The sequence below is a fragment of the Danio rerio genome, chromosome 21, assembly GCF_049306965.1.
Source record: "Danio rerio strain Tuebingen ecotype United States chromosome 21, GRCz12tu, whole genome shotgun sequence".
NCBI classification, from domain to species: domain Eukaryota; kingdom Metazoa; phylum Chordata; class Actinopteri; order Cypriniformes; family Danionidae; genus Danio; species Danio rerio.
The window spans coordinates 16,156,956-16,166,400 of NC_133196.1; the positions used below are offsets into that span (position 1 = coordinate 16,156,956).

At 36.1% G+C, this 9,445-nt stretch overlaps 1 protein-coding gene across 1 annotated transcript in view; it reads right to left on the reverse strand.

Moving 5' to 3' along the window:
- Positions 1 to 9,445, reverse strand: part of arrdc1b (arrestin domain containing 1b) — a 66,893-nt gene that overhangs the window by 56,444 nt on the left and 1,004 nt on the right. The window lies entirely within an intron of this gene.

Sequence of the window (9,445 nt, forward strand, 5' to 3'; positions counted from 1 at the left end):
AGCGTGGGACAGAGTGGCATCACACTGATATCAGTGGTGTTGCCTTACAGGGCAGTCGGTCCACTGCTAATGAATAGACGGGTTTGTCTGTGTGAGTGTCTCTTGAGACGCAGAAACACAAAAGACTCTGGAGCATTACAGCCAATCTTATCACAATCATTAGTATGCATTGGATACAAGGCTGGTAATATTAAACCACGGAAAATTTACATTTGTGTTGAACTAAGATGACTTACTTCTTTGTTGATATATGTAGAGTCGGGTGAAAGGGTGCATGATTAATCTAAATAAAACCAGAAAATGTCATTTGGTTTAGTGCCTTTTTAATTAAATTTAATTAAACCAATGTATGTTTCTAAATGAGGCACAAAACAGTGTTCATTTGCATAATGTTTTTTGTTTTAAATCAGCTAATTTTGAGGTAAATGTTGAAAAAAAGAAAGAAATTGAAAGAGTATTTCTGAGTGTTTGGAACCATTAATGTTCATTTGGGAACACAACGTACACCAAGCCTCTGCTCAAATTTGTAACGAGAAGCTCTAATCAACTGCCTGTTGTCACCACAGCAGAATGAACCGCCAACTTATCCAGTATATGTTTTACACAGCGGATGCCCTTCCAGCTGCAACCCCTGGGAAACTGCTGCCAATCATTGGGCAACACCCATACACTCTTCCATTCACACATATACACTACAGACATTTTAGCTTACCCAATTCACCTTTAGCACATGTCTTTGGACTTGTGGGGGAAACCGGAGCACCCGGAGGAATCCCATGCGAAAACAGTGAGAACATGCAAACTCCACACAGAAACGCCGATTGACCCAGCCAAGGCTCAAAATAGCGACCTTCTTGTTGTGAGGCAACATCGCTACCCACTGCGTTACCCTATTATTATTATTATTATTATTATTATTATTATTATTATTATTATCATCATCATTATTTATGGTAAACCTGGAGCTGTAATAAAAAAATCATAAATTTGAAATTATTATTTCCTTAAGTTTCCAGACCTATTTGGATGGGGAACAGTAAAAGTCTTGTGTTTTTTTTTTAACAGCAAGTAGTAGTAGAAAATACTTTTCTACACTGTATAAAAATAAAATTATAAATGTAATACATTTATAATTTAATATAAACAGTCAATTCATAACTATTTGATAATAATTTAATTAATACATAAATTGCTGCTTTAAATTTTTTTAGTGAATCAAACTTTTCTAGACCATCAAACCATCAATCACACTGACTAAATAATTAAAGGGGTGGTCCACTATGACAGGGGCGGACTGGCCATCTGGCAAATGCCAGAAGGGCTGGCCCAATTTTTAAATGTGGGCCAGTCAGTTTTTTTTTGTTTTTTTTTTATATGTGTTGTTTTTACATCCAGGCAGCTTTTATCTCTTGCTAGATGTGATAATATAATGATGATGATGATAATAATAAAAATAATAATAATAATAATAATAATAATAATAATAATAATAATAATAAATGTTAAACATTTGGCCCAATCGGCGACTGCCGCCTGATTTCAATAAGGGCCGATCCAATCCTAGGTTACCTGGACGTAATCAAAATCTGGCAAGAATGTCATATTATTTCACCATCTGTACACCAAAAAAAATAGTGAATGTGCATGTCAGTGGGTGGGGCTGTGTCAGTATGGTAATGTAGGCTGATGTGGCTACAGTGCCAGGGCTGAATTTTTGTCCCAGTCCGCCCCTGCACTATGATATCATATTTTAAACTTTAGTTGATGTGTAATGTATCTGTGTGAACATAAACAACATTGCTGAATATAATATCCTCAAGGTTCAATGCAAAGGGAGACATTGCATGCTGTAAGAGGCGTGAAGTTTTTCCTGGTGACGATCCAGGAATCACAGCACATTACGTTAGCTGACCAATCAGAGCCTTTTGAGGATGGGTTTTTGGAGGAACTAGGAAATATGACAGTCATTTTCATGTTAGCAGAGTATCTGTATGTAATGAAAGATATATAAAAAAATAATAACAAATAACGTGATTTTCTACAAATGAAGCATGAGCACACATTAATTTAGGTAAAAGTCCCCACCCCCCTAAGTAAAAAGTAGTAAAAACCTGATGAACCCAGTTAAAGTAACACTGGTTAATCATTTGCTGTGGTGACTTTTTGTTGTATGAAATGTTTACAGTGTACTGCGGTTGTTGAGAAATTAATTGGGAAAAACAACAGCATACGCATATATGACCTAAAACAACAGGTCATCAACATTATTTTTAGTCTAAATTCTTGGAAGAACCAGATCTGTGCTCATCTTAAATGCATCTATGTCAGCTAAAAGTATGTTTTGTCAACTTTAAGCAAACATATAGTATACATTTATTTTCATGGAGCTTTCAGTGTTCAGAGAATATACTGGAAGCCAATTTTCTAGCAAGATGGGACAAAAGACACTGTTTATATACTAAACAACAAATTAAGGATGTTTTCCTTCCACAAATTCACAAAGGTCTCAAAGGGTCAAGCTAAAAAGATACAAAATTTCATATACAACAGTACTTGGGAGTGCTTCTCTCCATTTGAGATTGAAGCAATCACATCGTCTTTGGAGTTTCTGTAACTGAGTGATTAAAAACAGGCTAAAGCCCTTCTTTCATAGTTAAGAAGGATTATACTTGTCTTCTGCCAAAGCTAATACTGCCTTGCCTGTTCAGCCTGTTGACCGGTAACCCTAAGCACTGGACACTGGGTGTGATGTAAATAAAAGACTCAACAGAAGAGCGTCTATGCACTGTTAAAGACTGATATACTTTAATATTCACGCCACGCTTTTCATTTTTATAAGGCACGTTATGCAGAGCAAGGCTGAAAAATGGCTCTGTCTCATACACTCATCAGGTCCGTGATAGGACTCTTTATCAAACAGGGCAGAGTAAGGAAAGACAGATAAGAAAGGCAAAAGCATGAGTCAGCCGCTTTTTAATAAAACATTCTGAGCAATGTGGAGTGAAAAGCGCAGCTGTTCTCACAGTTAACAACATCACGTCCTCTACTTTGCGGTAAGACTCTGAGAAAACATCTGGGTTCATGCTGAGTAGTTTAATGATGATGATGACAAATATCTTCACATGTATTGGAAAAGCATGGGTTATCCGTATTTGATCGTTTAGTTAATTTAATTTTCTGAAAAAAAATGTGTTATGGGTTTATACACCGTAAAAATAAGTCACAACAATTGTTTTATGGTAACAATTTCCAGTAGAATCAGCAGTAACTTACCGGCAGAAGTTCGCCAGTAACTTACTGTAAAATCAATTACCACAAAAATACTGCATGTACATTTACAGCAACATTTATCTTGCTGTATATGCATTTACAGTATTGTATAGAATACACAGTAGTTGTCAAGATGCAACTTTAAAATAAAGTAACATACTGCATAACAGTAGTACCAGTAAAATCCAGTTCATATTACAGTTAAATAGTGTGTAATTTACAAAAATCATTAACAGTGTATTTATTTTATTAGGTTAATCGGGTTTCAACATGTTCAACATGTTATGCACATTTTAACTTAATGCTTTCATTCATTCATTCATTCATTCATTAAATTTCCTCACAGCTTAAGGTGTACTCACACTATGTACAGTTGCCTTGAACCGGGCCAAAGTTTGCTTGTCCCGCCTCCTGTCTCCCCCGACAGCCCCTTGCATTCAGGCCTGAGCACGCTTACATCATCAATGATGCGCTGTTCAGTAAGCGCTTTCACACAGCACAGTGGACACTTCTGTAGTTATATTGTCTTAGTCGTTTGGGATGCAGTGACACACATTAATATTTCGCCGAATAGATCAGCCACTTTTGACTCTCATAAACAATCATAAAGTCCTCGTGCTGCAGGAATTATTAGGTTTGCTAAAGGTGGAGCTGTGGTGCAGTGAAGGGTTTGCGTCTTTAATTATCTATGACAGTATGCGTTCGTTGAACAGTAAGAATTATTAATAAATCCATATGAAACAGTCCATTAAAAGTCACGCTTTGCACTCACAATACAATCATACTGCCCAAGTGAACCGCGCTCTGGCACACCTCCTCCAATCAGGCCAAGGCCCGTTTCAGAGCACTCACACTTCTCAAACGAACCAGAAAATAGGTCTGAGCAAGGTTCAGATAGCATGTGAGTAGGTCCGGAGTCTCTATTTCAGAGGTCGCCACAGCTGAATGAACCACCAACTATTCTGGCATATGTTTTACGCAGCGGATGGCCTTCCAGCCGAAATCCAGTACTGGGAAACATCCATACACTCATTGACACGCACACTCATACACTTTGGTCAATTTCGTTTATTCAATTCATGTCTTTGGACTAAACCGAAGCACCCACAAGAAACCCACGGCAACACAGGAAAACATGCAAACTAGTCACAAAAATGCCAACTGGCCCAGCCAGGACCCGAACCAGTGACCTTCTTGCTGTGAGGCGACAGTGCTAACCACTGAGCCACTGTGCCACCCAACTTGATGCTTTCAGTATCTTTAATTGATTTAGTTGAAGTTACTTGTATATAAACTTAATTTACAATGATGACCACTGAATAGGCAAAGTCTGGTGCAGTTTAACTAAAATATGCACTGTAAAAAAATGCAGTAATTTTAACTGTAAAAAAAGTTTAAATCTGTTACCTAGTTTACAGTAAGTTTCTTTTTGGTAAATAACTATAAATTGACTTTAAGAATTCTCTGCTGACATTTTTATATTTGTTAACATTGCTATGAATCTTTAAACGCATTATAATTTTGTTACATATAATGTTGGGAAATAATGTTTCTTGCTAGGGCTGTGCGATTTGGGGAAAATATGTAATTGCGAATTGTTTGACAGATATTGCGATTTCGATTTGATTTGCGATTTAAGCTTCAGCTCAATATTCTGTATCATAGCTTCTTACTGCTAAAATGTAGTGTAAGAAGTAAAAAAGGAACTGAAAACATATCAGCTTAGCAAACAACTCTGAAATTGTACTTTGCTGTTGCTAGCTACTAGTTTGAATGTCACTGACAATACTTTTAGTTGACTTTTTAGCAAGACACTGCTCATATAGCTGCCTGTGGTGTTTTTTTAAGTGCTGGTTGTTGCGTTTCCTCATGCTGTGGCAACAATTCTGCGACAGATCTCTTACAAATTACCTGGTATTGTTTGGTGTCTGTGGCTTTAAAACCAAAATACTCCCATATTACCGACATGCTGTTTTACTTTGATATTATCTAGCCTATTAATGCTTGTGAAGCGGCAGACGTCCTCATCCCTCTCGTTCGCACTTTCCTGTTTGTTTTTTATCGTGGACATTCCACATAGTTTGGATGCGCAATTCTGACAGGGCAGAATGAAAGTGTGCTTACTCAATTGCCTAGTAAGACTGTCACACACAGCCGGCCGTCATGCAATTGCTCTGGTTGGAAATATATATGTCATATCACAGACTCTTGCGATTAGCTAATCGGAATGTTTCAAATCGTGATTGCAATTCGATTTAGATTAATCGCACAGCCTTATTTCTTGCATTCATTTAGTGTCATGCGTGTTACCATGATGGTGTTTATTGTGTGAACGACATCATGTTAGTATGTTTCTCTGCTTGTGGAAAGGCTGTTTTAGATGAGCTGTTGTTCAATACGTGACTTTCTCAACACCACCTGCTTTTGGTGGTGTTTTTGTTAATGTATTACAAAGGTACACTGTGTAGATGTTAATACATGAAAATGTTGGTGTATTAACATTGTATAAGTTAATAAAATATGGTAGTTTACTGTGAAAGGGATAGTTCACTTAATAAAAGTCTATCATTACATCACAGGTTATTAGATTTCTTCACTTGTTATAGAAGAAAGAAACTCATAAAGGTTTGTAACCAACTGAGGGAGAGTAAATACATTTAAATTTTAGGTGAAACCTTTAATCAAAAACAAATTAAACAACACATTTCTAATGTTTTAGGGTGCACAACTTAATAGTTTTACGTTCAATCCACTTAAATTTGTAAAAAAAAAAAAAATTAAGTTAGTAAATAAACAATTCAGTTGTCATAAAGCTAGGCATGGGTACTGAAACTGTACTTTATCGGTACCGGTGCCGCATTATAAAAGAACAAAGTATCGATAAGCTCTGGCGTTAACGGTTCTGCTATATGTACTGGAGAATTATTGCTGAATAAGCATTAATTACAGGTGCATAATTTAACTGACCAACCTTATCTAATTTGCGATATTTGATATTCATCTACACAGTTGGCAATCTCACATGAGAAATGCTCGTGTTTCCGGCGAATGCGTCAAATATAAAAGCCTTTACAGTTCTTGGCTGTGCGTGCACTCAGTAGAGGCTCACGCTAAATGCACACACATGGCTCGCGACTTTCATAACACACTGCTTGTGCGCTTGCAAAGTGAACCAAATGGGTAATATTTCCTGAGTGGACAGCGACAATGCCCATTGCAACAAACGTAACAAGTTGTTTTCTTGTATAAGCGGAAACGCAAGCAATCTGGCTAAGTGGAAGTATCTTTCAAAACTGCAGAAAGACAAATGAATAGTTTTTGACTGCTAGCTACTAACAAGAACATTACATCATCCACATCGTTATGCCAGCAGTCAATCACCTAAATTGGTATAATATTAGCACTTTTAATAAACACACATTCGGTTACATTGAAAACAGTATTTTTTCTGCAGTAGCCTAAATAAATCTAAACATTAAAAATGCTTTTACATCAGCCGCATTTACAAATATAGCAAAAGAATAGCCTAATAATAAACTATGCTTAAGAAATTATAAAAAACAGCTTATTTTTTACATTGCAGGATGCTCCAAAACTGTATTTAAAACACAGTTAACTCCCAAAAAACGTTAACTAAATTAATTAGTTCATTCTGTTTATTTTTTTAAATAATTTTTTTACCAAAAGTACCGATAAGAGAACCGTTAAAGTAGAACGTGGTATCAATAAAAAAAGTAATACTGTTAAAACCCTAATGATACAAATCCATAAAACAATATAACATTTAAGTTGTTACCCCCCCCCCAAAAGAACTAAAGAATTGTGTTGGTTTAACTCACAGTTATTCAAAAAGTCGTATCTTAGCTAAACATCATCCTATCCTAACAAGCCATACATCGATGAAAATCACATTTATTCAGCTTTCATGTTTTCATGTCATGAACAAGTTTTAGTTTATGAGTTTCATTTTAAATCTCAAAAAACTGACACGACTGCTCTTAGGGTCTAAAGTAACATATGGAAGCAGCATATTTGGATGCAAAGAAAACGCCCTTCAAACCAACTAGCACTTTTCCTATGCACAATGGCTCCTGGAGGGAATGCCACAAATCCAAAGTAGATGCAGGTTTTCCACATTTGACTCAAGGTGAAGGCGCTCCGAGCCAATTCCTAAAGTACCAACATGGGAACGGCAGGAAGTCCTAATGAATTAAAGTGCCAACAGACAATGACTAATCACACCAGTCACATGACCTCATCATCTGGTGATGTCATCTTTCACGCATGCAACTGATAAACACTAGAGAGAACATAAACAATGCACCAATCCACATTGATGGACAATAAAAGGTGCTTTCTCATTGTTGACAGGAACAACTGAGAGAAACAGAAACATGACCACAGGAGATCGCCTATCGGTTTTTCATACAGTGTGTGTCACAAATAAGGGTGGGGTTCCTGAGTTGAGTGAAAATGCACAACAATTTCATGCAACACATTAGTCTCAAGTGTGAACACAAACAATAAGTGGAACGGCAAAAAGGAAAATGAGCTTACGGAGTTGTTTCATTGGAACATCTCTTATGTCTGTCTATTAAGTCTCGCCTACACTAAACCCAACAGTTCGATGAAAACTCTTACAATGCGTTCTTTGTGCATATTCACACTGTGTAAAAAGCACCTTGTCTAACCTACTTTCTTATCTCTTTCCCCAATGACAAGCGGTATGCAAAAATTTGGTTAGCGGAGGGTGCGGAGGGTTTGGGGCTGCCAGAAGTTAAGATGTCTTCACAATTATGGCTTTTCTTTTAGATGTTTTGACAACTGACATGGTAATCAGTCTAGAGTAAAGTGTCTGTGTATGCATGTCTGTAACTGTAGTTATACACTTGCATTGATATTTATCTGCAACATGATGATAAACTCATATAATACAACAATATGAGGGACTTAGACAGCACATCATTAAAATCCATCAGTTTAAAAAGCTGTAATATTGATTTGACACGTAACAGCACAAATACACACTCATGAGAAAGGTTATGCCTTTTTTAGGGATTCACATTTTGCTAGTTTTTACTAATGGAGGCTGTGCAGTGTGGCATTTAAAAAATACTAATATTTCTATTTATAAAAAACTAAATGTCATTTTATAAATTCTTAAAAATATTTTTTGTAAATATTACAAATATTATTCAAAAGGAAATGTTCAGATTTTGTTTAAAGATGACCAGGGAATTCATTTGTACTAAGTAATTGTACATCAATGTATGCTGACAAAGACAATTATTATGGCGACATGAGAACTTTTGCGATATTCCAATTCCATATCGCAATTCGTAACCTTTTAATTTAGTATGATTTGCTCATCCCCCAACGACGGTTTGGTTATGGGGTGGGGTGCATTAAAACTGGGGTGCATTGCGGCTGGAAGAGTATCCGGTGTGTTAAAACTTGCTGGATAAGTTGGCGGTTCATTACGCTGTAGCGATCCTGGATTAATAAAGGGATTAAGCCGACAAGAAAATGAATGAATGAATAAATTCATCAATAAGAACAAATTTTGTTATTTCAAAAGGCTGTTTTTTTTTACTAACATGCACTAACATTTCTTAACCAAACTAAACAATATTTTATTTGTTTAGAACATGTCAAACCAAAACAATCTCACAGCAATTTGTAACTTTTTGATTTAGTGGCTAATTCGCATAAATTGTCATTCAAACAATTTAGTAAGATTTGCTTATCCCCAATGAAGATTGGTTTTAGGGGTGGGGTCTGGTGCCACGCTTGTTAAAATCGTACATTTTCCTATGAATGAACTTGAATTAGACACTAAACTGACAAAACCTAAAATAGCTACATTTCTTTGTGAGATCAGGCTGGATATTCTGTTCAAGCGACATGTTTTCTTAATGAAAAAATTGTTTACGTTTACTTTCTTTGTGAATTGATTTTGTGAGATTTTATTGCAAATCACATCCATGCTGAAATTGCTCAGAATAAGTGTTGATCTGACCATTTTTGTTTTCCAGAACATTCTCTGTTGGTTAGTCAAAGTGTTTTTCTAACATAAAATGTTCCCTTTAAATAAGAAGTTCTCTTTCTATTTTACAGTCTCTGTTACATAAAAACCTAAAAAGAACCTTCTCAGTTGTAGCTTTCCAGATAAATA